The following is a 12,879-nucleotide window of genomic DNA, read 5'->3' as shown; positions in this document are numbered from 1 at the left end:
CCCTCAAAAAATCGGCGTCTTGTTTGAAGATGTCGCCATTTTCCTCCACTCCATCACAAAAAATGGTCCCCCCCCCCATTCGTCAAATTTTGGGGGATTGGGAGACCCCAAGGGTCACCCCCCTTCTCCCTAAAGTTCATTTACATTTGACATCTTTTGTCCCTCCACCTCGGGCACTCCCATTCTCACGTCCGGCGTCCATTTGGAGGTCCGAAAAATCCTACGAGTCCGTCTCGAGGTCCTGCACTACTTGGCACTTTTGGGAGTCTCATCGGACATCTTGGGGAATTATGGAAATTACCCAACCATGGCTCGGTGGGTCTTTAAAGCACGTTTGACACCCGTCTTTGACTTGTCGCTTAAGATCGAACTGATTGCAGCCGCCGCCTTTGACGGGGTTTATTTTTCCCTTGAAATGTGGATTTTTAAGCTAATTTTAAGCATTTCTCGGGTGTAGAAATTAGTTCTCAATATTTGAAAGTAGGATTTAGGAATGTAGTTTATATAGCATTTAGAGTAGACTCCATCTTTAAGTAAGATAACAAAATTTGACTATGTGGTCAAATAATAAAGGTATTGGGGATTCCCAAAGTGCATAAAAATTCCCAAAATCCCTAATATAGTGTTATAAGCTTGTCAGTGTAGATAGAAAAGCCTACCAAATCTAGTGCTATGCCACTACAACCTATCCTTTTCCTGAAGCCATTCGAGAAGTGGGGCATTCATTTCTTGGGTCCCATTGATCCTCCAACAAGAAGGAAGCAATATCGATACATCTTGGTCTGTACAGACTATGTGACAAAGTGGTATGAAGCCAAAGCTCTCAAATGAGAGGATGGTAATAGCATAGCCTTGTTTCTGTATGAGAATATCATCACTCACTTTGGCAGTCCCTTAGAGTTAGTTAGTATGAAGCCAAAGTGGTATGAAGCCAAAGCTCTCAAATGAGATGATGGTAATAGCATAGCCTTGTTTCTGTATGAGAATATCATCACTCACTTTGGCAGTCCCTTAGAGTTAGTTAGTGATAGAGACACTCATTTCCTCAATAAGATTATGGAAGAGTTGACAGGACTTTATAGGATCTGCCACGTCCACACCCTATTATCCCAAAGCCAATGGCCAAGTCGAAGTTGCCAATCACATTCTTTGCTCAATCCTGACAAGGACGATTGTTGCACATCGCTGTGATTGGGACGATCGACTTACAAAGGCCCCCCGGGTATACAGAACCTCTCATAAGACTGCTACAGGACAGACACCTTTCCAACTAGTATACGACACAAAAGCTATCTTTTATGTCAAGTTAGAGCTACTCTCTTTGTGAGTGGCTATCATTGAGCACTTGTTGGGAGATACTGAGTCCTTGCAGTGCCGACTTCTATACTTGAAATATTTGGATGAAATATGATGGATGGCTTTATAGTGTATGGAAGCCACACAAGCTTGACGAAAGGCTCATCATGACAACTTTATCAATCACAAAGAATTTAAGAAGGGTGACCTAGTCCTCACCTATGATTCGTGCTTTGGCAAGTTTCCAGGAAAGCTTCAACAACGTTGGATGGGGCCCTGCAAGGTACTCACTATCAACCCTAATGGCTTTATCTAAGTGTAAGACGTTGATGCCTCTAATGATCCCTTCTTGATTAATGGTTACTGCTTGAAGAAGTATTACCCTCCTTGGGGATCCTGACAATCACAGCTGGAAGTCCCTCTCTCTCTGAGGTATTGCTCCTTTCTACTTCTCATGTTGTTATTGATATCCATCATTCTCATCTTGAAGAGGTGGCACCATTTTGCTAGCCTCTCACCTCCACCTCTTACCTCTATTCAGTTGCCATCCTATTCAATCCAACTGATGTAGCGAGGTTGGTTTTGATTTATGGTGTTCTGCCATTTACCTGAAAATAATAATAATAATAAGAGAAATACAAAAATAAAATAAAAAATAAGTCATAAGAGAAAAGGACTTTGGTTTCTATCATGGCAACTTACTCTTCGAGAAAAGGGGAAAACGCCCTTGGGAGTGGGGGTTTTTTTTTAAAGAAGAAAAAACAAAAAAAAAACAAAAGAATAATAAAAATTATTATGAGAGCAAAGAAAGATATTTCTTGTCATGATAGGCCTTATTCCAAGAAAATGTGGCAAATGCCCTTAGACGGGAAGCTAGATGTGGAAAAGGTGGCAACACCCCGTAGTCCAGAATAGCTGACTCCTTAGTGATCATCCCCAAAGATGCAGTTCTAAAGCCACCTCCCTTGGTGCATTCTGTCTTGTGCTTAGACAATTGCATCTAGCCTCCACTATCGACGATGACTGCTCCTACATGCAATTCAAGTTCTTAATATGTTGGCTACCTCCTTGGGTACACCTCTTCATTAGCAAACATTATTGGACATCATCGACAAGATGAAGCCGCTCTTCATCTTGTGATAAACCCTAAGTGATGTGAGTTTCCATCTTAACCAGGTGGGGATGTGAGTATGGATTGCCCTCCTATATTCATCAATAGACTGTGAGATAGAGGGGGGATTGAGCATGATTGATTTTCCCTTGTTCTACCCTGTTTTCAAGGTCTCTCCTTGCTTGTTAGTCTTTTTCCTTATTTTGCTAATCTTCCATGGGAACATACCCTACCTTTACCAAAATTACAATCTGACCTTACAACCTTCATCATCTCTTTGAACTTGACACTTTTTCTTTTTAGTATCGTCTGTTCTGCGTAATAGTTCCTCATTAATTTTTGTAGAGTTTATGTGAATTAAACATGTTTCCATGCAAATGCACCTTTCTTGCTCCAGAACTGTAATCTGACATGAGAGCATTGATATTTTCCTTCTTTTTAACAATTTTCCTACTTATAGCCTATTTGTCCGATGCACAGATTGGTCATTATTCATTTTTTCATATTTGTGGATATTTTCTCATGCGATTTTTGCTATTTTTCCATGTGAACATGATGTCTTCTCATTAGAATGGTGTCTTTCTTGAATAGCCTTGAGCCACTTATCAAACTGGATATTTTTTCTTTTTTCTCCCCTTCGTTGTTCCAGCATTCCGTGTTATTAATTTTTGATTGTGTTTTCACATGCATTTTTTATCTTTTTTTCATGCAAATGTGCCTTTTTTCACCAGAACTATGTTTTGACCTGGTAACACTATCAAACACCTCTCCCCTTTTTGTTGCACTTTGTTTCGACTAATGGATTGTCTCAAATTAATTTTTGTTCCCCCTCTTCATGTGTGTTTTTGTTGTTTTTTCCATGTGAATGCCCCTACTTCTCATTGGATCTGTGTTTCAATTTGATGGCCATGTCTATTTTATCTACCTAGATATTTTTCCTTTTTCTTGTACTTTGTTTTGGCAAATGAATTTCTGTTATTACTTTTTGATTTCTTTTTTTGTGTCCTTTTTTTATCTTTTCTATGTGAACTGTTGTTTTTCCTGCCAGACATCTCGTTCATATTGTCCATCGTGTTCCTCCTATTGCCCTGCCACTTTTCCTTTTTGCCATATGTCAATTCGAGGCCCAAAAGTTTTTCAAAATAATTTTTCAGTGCATTTTTTGTATTGTTGTGTCTACGTGTCCATGCAAACGCTTGGTATTCACCTTGAATTGCATGCCATGGGTCCACCGCCATCTGGGGACCAACCCACCTCCTCCCGTCACTGTTCATTCCCATCATAGCCAATTTTTTTGCCCCACCTCGTGCTTGTGTACAGGACAGGGGGCAACCACTATGTTTTCTTTTCTTTTTCTTTAAAAAACAAAAAAAAAACCAAAGAGATACACAAAAAAAAGAAAAAAAACCAGCCCACCTTCTAGCCGTTTGTGTGCTCTCCCCTCTCCTTTCTTTCTTCTTCTTCTTCTTCTTCTTCTTCTTCTTCTTCTTCTTCTTCTTCTTCTCTCTCTCTCTCTCTCTCTCTCTCTCTCTCTCTCTCTCTCTCTCTCTCTCTCTCTCTCTCTCTCTCCATTGTCCCTCCCTCTTTACCAACCCCCCACTCCCACCCTCCCTTCTCTCCTCCCTACCTCCCTAGGGCGGCCATGCCACTGTCACGACCATCGCCACTGCCTCTCCTGCAATTGCTGCGCCTCGCCCCCCTCTTACAGACCAGCCAGTGTGCCCTGCCACCACCTCCCTTGTTTACCCGCACCTCCAGCCACCCATCGCATCCCTCCTATCCCATGCCACCTTCCTACCCCTCGCCACCTTCTTCACCTCCCTACCCTCCACCTCCAACCACCTGCCCACTATAGCCATGTTGCCCCTTGCCTACTACCCACCTAGCACCCCCCGTCCACCCATCAACCGCCTATCCCCATATCCTACCCAATTTACCCTTACCCCACCCGCCCACCATCCCATCCCCTAAGGTGCCCTCCCCCCCCCCCCCCCCCCCCTTAAAACCCAATTTTCCCCACCCCCTTGCCCATCCCACCCTACTCTCACACTTCCCTCTACCCCCCCAATGGCCCCCCTTCCCCCTCCAATGGCCCCCTTTCGCCCCCCCATTCCCACACCTTGTAGACCCCCTTGTCAACCCCTCGTAAACCCCTTGTACACCTCTTGGCATGCCCTCACCACCCTCGCCTTAGTTTTTGTGCCCCCATCCACCAGGCCCCTACTTGACTCAGCCCCCTATGAGGCCCCCTGGTCACACACGGTTCTATGTGCCATGGTTTTTTACCATGTCGTTTGGAGCTATTCGTGTGTGGGACTTTTCATTACATGCGGGTGTGTTGCTTCAGCTATCGTTCATATGTGAGGACACACATGGCTTATTAGCCATACCAAGGCAATGCTACTATTCACAAGTAGTGTTGTGCATCCCGATACAGGCATTTTTTGCAATTTTAAATTGCTTAAAAAATTTTAAAATACTAAACAAATCGAAATAAAAACTTAAAAATTCAAATAAATTTCTAAAATTCTAAAAAATTAGCCAAAAACTCATTGAAATTTTTGCTCACAAAGTTAAGTAGAAAATTACAAATAAAAATAAAAAATAGAAAACCTAAAGAAAATCTAAAAAAGTAATTAAAAATCTCTTAAAATTTTAAAAATAGTTTGAAATGTTCCTAAAAAGTTAAATTTTTTTGAAAAAATACAATGACCAAATTTCAACCTCTTGATTACTATTTGGACAAACATAAAATGCAACCACACATTAAATCAAATAAAAAATAATGAAAAATAAAAAATTATCTTTTAAAATCCAAAATAAATTTAAAAAATATAAAAAAGTTCATGTGATATTTTGGTATTTTTTCCTCATGTTGTAATTTTCCAACTTGGTGGGATTATCTTTTGGATTGCTTCAAGGTTGGTTTTCTCTTCACCCACGTTGATTTTCATGTGCCAATTTAGAATAGGGTGCATTCACACACCCTACATGTATATGATATTTGATATTCTTTTGGAACACCACAAACCACATTAATTTGTTAAAAGAAATTAGAAAATCACTTTTTGACGTGCATCCACACTCAACACACACCAATTTAAATAAAATAAAATAGAATCATCGTTCATATTGCATGCACTTCATGTGCTAAACATGCATGCAACTTTTAACTTGTAATAAAATAAACCAACTGTCACTCTTGCACGCACTGGCAAAAAGATGCTATATACACAATAATTGGTAAAAAAAAGGTATATACATTTAGAGACCTATGGAGTCGAGATCGAAGTTTGGGTTTGTTTAATGCACCACAAAACATAATAATTTTTCTTAAAGGATAAAATGAATTGCAGATTTCTTTTTAATGTTAATCACCTAATAATGTTGATATTCTAAAGCTCTTATAGAGACATACCAAATAATTATTAGATGCTAAACATGTTATCACTACATTTGGAGTTTGTGTCTCCATGATCTTTGATCTGTTTTAAAAATAGTTGTGTTAGTTTCTTCAGGACAAGTTTATGCCTACCAAGACTCTATCTAATTACATGTCCAAGGAATTATTCGTTGCTTCAAAATGGTGCTCAGGGGCATGATCATTGACTGGAGTTCCTATCTCCTAGCTAAAATGTATCAACACTTTATTGGGGTGAGTAGGGGTAATGTGACTAATGTCACATATGGTTCTTATTTGTATGTTACCATGATATTCTCTGCGCTTGCAAATAAAATTTCACCACCTCCTAAAAGCCTCCACTATTTGAGCAGTAATTAAATATTTAAGCTCTTGGGTCTCCTGAAAAAGATGATCCTTATCCACATTAGCAGTAGCTACTTGAGCCTTTGCTTTAGTCAATTGAGCCTGCAAAGAGGAGATTTCCAATTTCTAGGCCTTTAGCATTCTAGTCTATGACTCCATTTTCTTGAAAAGATAAAAAAATATATTATTTAGCTTAGGTAAGCTCAATATTAGCCTTATGTAACTCCTCCTTGGAGTGTTGCATCTCCTCATGGAAAAAGAGCACAATTTGTTGAACACAAGCCATACTAATATCCCTATAAAACTCTAAATATCCTTACCGAGGAAAGAAATAGTGTCTCCTAAAACTAGGAAATGCAGAGAAGAAATTGGTATGTCCAAACTACCATCTCTACGTGCCTTGAATAAATTTGGATATGTGAGGCATGTAAGGGTACTACTTGATGTAGCAGGGATCGACCCTAGAGGAATGGAAACATGAACTATTTCTGCCACTTGCTTTAAGAACTTCCTCTGAATGGCCAAAGGAGGAGAAGAGTCATGATATTCAGGGATCATTTCAAAAATCCTCAAGAAGAGGAGATTCATGATCTTCATGGATTGGTTCAGAATCCTCAAGAGAAGGAGGGGAAACCTATCCAGTATGGATTTGCATCCTCTAGAGAATGGATGGGGTGGTGTTTGGTCCTCATATCTTTTAGCAAAAGTTGCTCGAATGTTTTTTGCCGATATAGTTATATGAGACACCATGCAAATGTCTTATATGTATCCTAGAGGTGATCTTCTGACTCCCAATGATGAGGACATGTCTTGGTATGTAAGGGATATCATCTTGCAAGATGTTCTTTATGTTAGACACTTGGAGTTGAACCTTGGTTGAAATTTTTCAAGCCTATCCTTCCAAAGTGGATGCATGTCTTGAGGTGTCTTGCATTCTGTGATTGAGTCTATAGTATTGAATAAGAGACATTTGAAAGATCTTGCATGATTATAGACTACTAACCAACTGAGGAAGGATCTTTTAGCCTATCTTTCTAATTAATTCCCTTTTGATACCTCCTTCTTTGAAGCTTATAATCACCACTTTATTCTAGGTCCATCAACAAATGGCCCAAAGATTGGATTTTTATATGTCCATACTTAAAATGACCCCCATATTATTTCTCCTTTTCTTTTCCAACCACAAGGTACTCCTCAAATTCCTATATTTATTCATTTTTCATTTAGTGTTAATGGTGTTTTGTCTTTTGCTCCTCCTTGTCCAACACCGTTTATCACACTCCTTTTCACTTTTTTAGCATATTTCCTAGACCCTTTCTTATCCGATACCCAAATCGTCATCTTTAACCCTTTCTTCTTTTTATGATTTTGCCTATCCATCAATTCATCCCTTGATACTTGTTCCACTTTCTCCATCTACCTCTTTTATTCCTAGCCCCCCTTAGTTGGTTAGTAGCCACTCTGGTTTTGATTTGCAAATACAAAGACAAAGAGCATAGAGCTAGATTGATTCATTGACATGACCTCAGATTAATTGGCTTGTAAATTTAGGGGATTGGCAGACTCCTATCCAAGCTTATCAAAATTATTTGTAGTTTACCTAGATCCATCATCAATCTATTGATTCTTCAGTTAGATTAATTACTCATTTTTCTTGGTACCTAGCGTACATGCATCGACACTCTCATAATGATTAGAAGCAAGTACCAAAGTTGTGCTTGAATGCCAATGTGGATATTGATCCCTATCAATTAGATATCTTGTACTTCCATGCTCTTTATCTTCTGAGCAAATATCTTGTCCTTGTGGAGAGGATGTGCTATTTGCAATTCTTTCAAAATCCTCCTAAGATATTTGTAGATGAATCCCTTTCTATGGATAGGTTGTTCTAAAATCATCATGCCTTTAAAAAAGAACATCTTCATTGATGATTTCTTTCTAGATGTAATTAATAGATTGAGCTTTAATGGAATCTCTTTTTTCATTCTCTCTTATTAGGGTGTCATTCATATTTTCTTGTAATATGTGTTAGTGTGTGGGTGTGTTCGATTTGTGTTTATTTGGAGATATAGTTCAAGAAAGCAGAAAAGAATTGAAGATGTTGATTTATGGATTTTGCTAAAGTTTTGAAGACTTGTGAAGGAACAGAAGAATCTCTTATATCATTTACTAATTTGTTAGGCTATATTTTGAAAAATAAGGATTGGTTTATGCTTTATGGTGTTTTTCTTTCATCTATCCATTTGATAGATCCATGTTATTTTGGAGATTGATGGGATTGATGTTTGTTTGTGGATGCTAATTGTTCGAATTTTCAAAAAGTAGTGTTGATCTAGTTTTTGGGCTTAGTATTCTTTCCTATTTCAAGGTTGTGAGAATGCTCCTTGATTAAGTATGGGGTTCTATTGAGGGCTGAATTAACTTATTTTTTGGACTGATTTTTGTTGTTTTTGTGAGTTGAATGGTTGATTTTAAGGGTTTATTGATTAATTTTTGTTGAGTTGGAAGTGTTTTGGGGTGTATTGAGATAGGTTGAGTATGTTTGAGAAGCTCATGATGGTTTTGGTTGAGAGATGATGTTCTGATAGATTCTATAATGAGTCTGTTCACTTCTGATAGGGTTTGTTTTACCTTTGTTTTGATATGATTTCTTTCTATTTGAGAGGTTGAGATTGTGAATGAGTATTTTGAGAAATGATTGAGAGTGTGTTGGATGGTTTGAAGTGGCTTTGGTTTGAGTTATATGATTTTTATGCCTTCTGTTGACCTTCTGAAGTGTTATGTAGAGCTTTTGTCTTTGTTTTGTAAGCCTATGTTTGCTTCTATATCTATTCTGATGGATGGATTTTTAGCTTGGGGAATATTTTGCAATCTCAGAAGAGGAAGAATACAAGCTAAAAATAGCTTGAAGGAGTAGAAGAAGTATCTAAAGAAGACTTGAAGTGAAGATTGCAATGACAATGACAGTAATGAGCTCTCAAGGGACACTCTGGTGGCTTTGGTGACTCTTCATATTAGACATACCTCTTGGGAGGGTTATTTATGACTAAGAGAGCATTATTGAGAGTGATTCATTATTATTCCAATGTACTATTGAGAGAGAGCATGTATAAGAGAGATAGAGTATGAGAGATAGCCAATTTTCTATGAGAAATATTGTACCTACATGAGAAAGACTACAAAGACTATGAAGATGATGTTTCTCGAGTCTGCCTTGCAACAAAACGTTCGCAGAACCCATTAGGATCAACCTAAAATAGCGAGTTCCTTAACTTATCTTCAAGTTAATATTTATCTCTTGCCCATGCGTGAGAAATTATATATTCTCTTTTGCCCAACAGAAGTACCCAGTCCAAATCACATGGCACTATAATTTACATCCTTTATCTAGAATAGGATCTTCCAATAGCAAAGACGTTTGGCTCACGATAGTATTCAACTCCATTTCAGACAGGCAAGGGGTGTCCAGAGCTCCACCTGACCCCAAGTGACCTAGGAGTGAAACACAATTTCCATGGTTGGCCTTTTCACCACTCGACCTTTGGCCCATGAATCGAGCCGTGTCCTCTCGGGTTAATCTACGGTGCAATCTTGGAGATGATCCACCCAAAACGTGTGTGGACACTCCAGAAATACGCGGGGCAATTTACAGGTTGTCAACTTTAGTGCAATGGATCTCATAGAAGGAGATTAAGACGTCCTCTATTGAATCTACAAGGCGGGGAGCAGTGGAGACAGCCTATCTCTTTGAGAAATACCTACCTACCAACATGCTCACGATACAAATCCACCTTCTTGTGCATCTTGTAGATGAAGTGGAGATTGTTGGACCTGTCCATACACAATGGATGTTCTTCTTGGAGCGCTTCATGAAAACCCTTGTTTCAAGCATGGTCTCGCTCACTGGTTCTCTCTGTTTAACATGCACTTCTATCAACTCTTTCAACAAGTCCTTGCTCTCATTACTAGACTTGCTTGGCATGTCAGAATGTTCTTTGTCCTTCCCTCGAGGTTTGATGAGGTCACTCTTACTAAAGATTGTGATTATCCTCACACCCGGTAGTGTCAAGTGTATCCTCTATGCTACATAATTAACCTCACACTTTGTCGCCCTTTTGAGGGTCTTCCTAGGAGGGTTTATTTTCCACAATTGGTACTATTTGGAGGAACATGGAAGAGGATAGGCAAGCTTTCTGTTTCAATAGTTACAAGGATTTTGCACTTCCCTATAAGTGCTTATGAGTGTCCCCCGTAAAGACTAAGAGTTGCATTAGTCAGTGTGAGCTCTGGTTGGCCTAGTAGAGTCGAAGCTGCATAGATCAAGATATTAAAATCTGCTCCTTCATCAATGAGAGCATCAACACTATGCTCTCTGTTTACGGTGAGTTTGACCCTAAGATAAGCAGGCCATTTTATGTCTTCATCTTTCGGGTCTTGGCTTGTAAATTTAAGCCTTCTAATGCATGCCTTTGAGTCCCCAACTGCACAACCAGATGTGGATTCTCTACTGATGTCTTGGGTTGTTTGTGTAGTGCCATCCAAGGTACATCTATCATCAAGACTGTCATGTTTAGTCATCCTTGCAGCTGTAGCTTGATGTTGTTCCATTCCACTTTGACTAGATGCAATCCGAATGCAGCATATGCATGTTTTTGTGGTATGGCCTTTTTGCCCTTGTTGGCTAGATTGGCCCATTGAGGTTCTAGGGTTTCTGTTTGTCTTTGTTCGGGTATGGGCTTTTAGTTGTTGTTTTGCAAAAAGTGAGAATTTATGCTTGTGCAGAGCCCTTAATACACTAGGATCTAATTTAGAGGACCTATCATGGCGCGCGTTTTCTCTCCAACCTACTTGGGGGAGGTGTGGAGGGGGCAGAGCCCTCTCTGCGGGGGTTCAGGGGGGGCAGTCCCCCCCAACCCGTAGGGCCGTTATGCTAAACACCATGCGTGATTTGAAAGATTGTTCATAGCCAAGTTTTGAACTAATTGCTCTAGATTTCAATCTACTGATAAATCTATGATGTTTCTTTTGGCTATGTATGGTCTCTGGGTCAATTTTAGGGTCTGTAGGTTAAAATTTGACAAAATCCAAATTCAGTCCAATAAGTGCGAATTGTAGGGGCCGAATGTTCGATTTGGCTCGTCTGAATGGCTGAGGGATGAATGAGAAAGGGCCAAATGCAATTGGTCCGAGTGTCGAACTCTGACAATCCGAATGTAGCTGTTCGAGGGCCGAATCAGGTGGGATGAGTCATCAGGGCCGAGAGCCAAGTGGTTCGTCCCAATGGATCTGGGCCGAACGACTAAGGGCCGAGTCGAGTGGGCTGAGTGCAACAGTGGTCCGAATGGTGAACTCGGCCGCAAGCCGAATGTCAGCTTGTCCAAGTAGGTAAGGGCCGAGTTGGCAAGGCCAAGGGATGAATATTAAGTTGGTTCGAATAGTTGACTCGGATGGGCCAAGTGATGAGTGTCGGAATCAAGTGGGCCGAGTAGTGGGCATCTAAGTCAAGTGGTCCGAGTCAGATGTGGGCTGAAGGCTGATTTTGGGACTTGACCCAGAATCACCGTCACTCGGATGCCGACCGTGATGCGTTTTTCACCGAACTTCCACAAAATTTGTTGCACCGAGTGATCGAGGCCTTCCTACTGGTTGAGCACCTCCAAATCCTAGCTACTCATGCAAGAGAAAGTGTGGGAGTACCTGTAGTGGGCAAAAAAACTCATCGATGGCAAGATCGAAGTAAGTCCATGTAATGAAGCTCTCACTCTCTCTCCAACTCCTTGAATCCTTGAAATGCAAACTGAGGTCTCTCCTGCCACTCCTGGCCTCTTATTACTCTGTCCAGGCCTGCATTCACCTTAGTCTTACTTCCCTTAGCAATATTTAACCCAAAATTTTATTTTTTGCCTTTCTTTTCCCTATTTCAGCCTGTTATACAGCAACAGAAAACCCTACTGTGTGCTCCAATGTTTTGCTCCTATCCTACCTAAATGCAAGCAAAAATCATAAAGGAAATACCTACATTACTCCAAACTACTTTTCCAAATCCAAAAAACCAAAAACCTACTCGCTAAGGAGATTGAATACCTCTTCAAACTCCCTTGCTTCCTATCTATCTACCTCAAGCACCGGTTCGGGAAAAACCCTACTTCAATGGTCGATTTGAAGCATGCAAGTGCTCAAGGCTTGAATCCGTTGGTCCCAGCAAACAGAACCAAAATGTAGAGCCGATCAACCGCCAAGACCCACGGACTGCTTATTGCTTCAAGCATTCCAAGCCAAGCACTAATGGCTACCTCTCACATAGTCGATGGGCTATCCATCTCTACGGGTGTAGTGAGCTTACCTCCATGCCCGATCGAGTTACCTCCTCTCCCGAGCACTTCGGTAGCTTCACGATCCAAGTGCAAGCTTCAAGCAAGCTCCATGGTCCAAGCTCCATTGCCCTGAGCAAGAGAAGAGAAGAGAAGAGAAGAAGAGAGGAGAAGATATAGAGCTTCTCCTCCACGGTCCCTCACCCTCACACTCTCACTCCCTCACACTCTCACACTCCCTCTCTCAAGCACAAGCTCAAGCAAGAAGAAGAAGAATAAGAATAAGAATAAGAAGAAGAAGAAGAAGATGAAGAAGAAGAGAGCTACTTTTGGCCACACACAAGAATGAGCTTCTCATTCACTTTTCAACTTTATATACAAAACCCTAAATCCCT

Source organism: Lygodium microphyllum, chromosome 9, assembly GCF_053477565.2.
Source record: "Lygodium microphyllum isolate KBCC chromosome 9, Lygodium_microphyllum_v1.1.10, whole genome shotgun sequence".
Taxonomy (NCBI): Eukaryota; Viridiplantae; Streptophyta; class Polypodiopsida; order Schizaeales; family Lygodiaceae; genus Lygodium; species Lygodium microphyllum.
Note: the sequence above shows the minus strand (reverse complement) of the source record.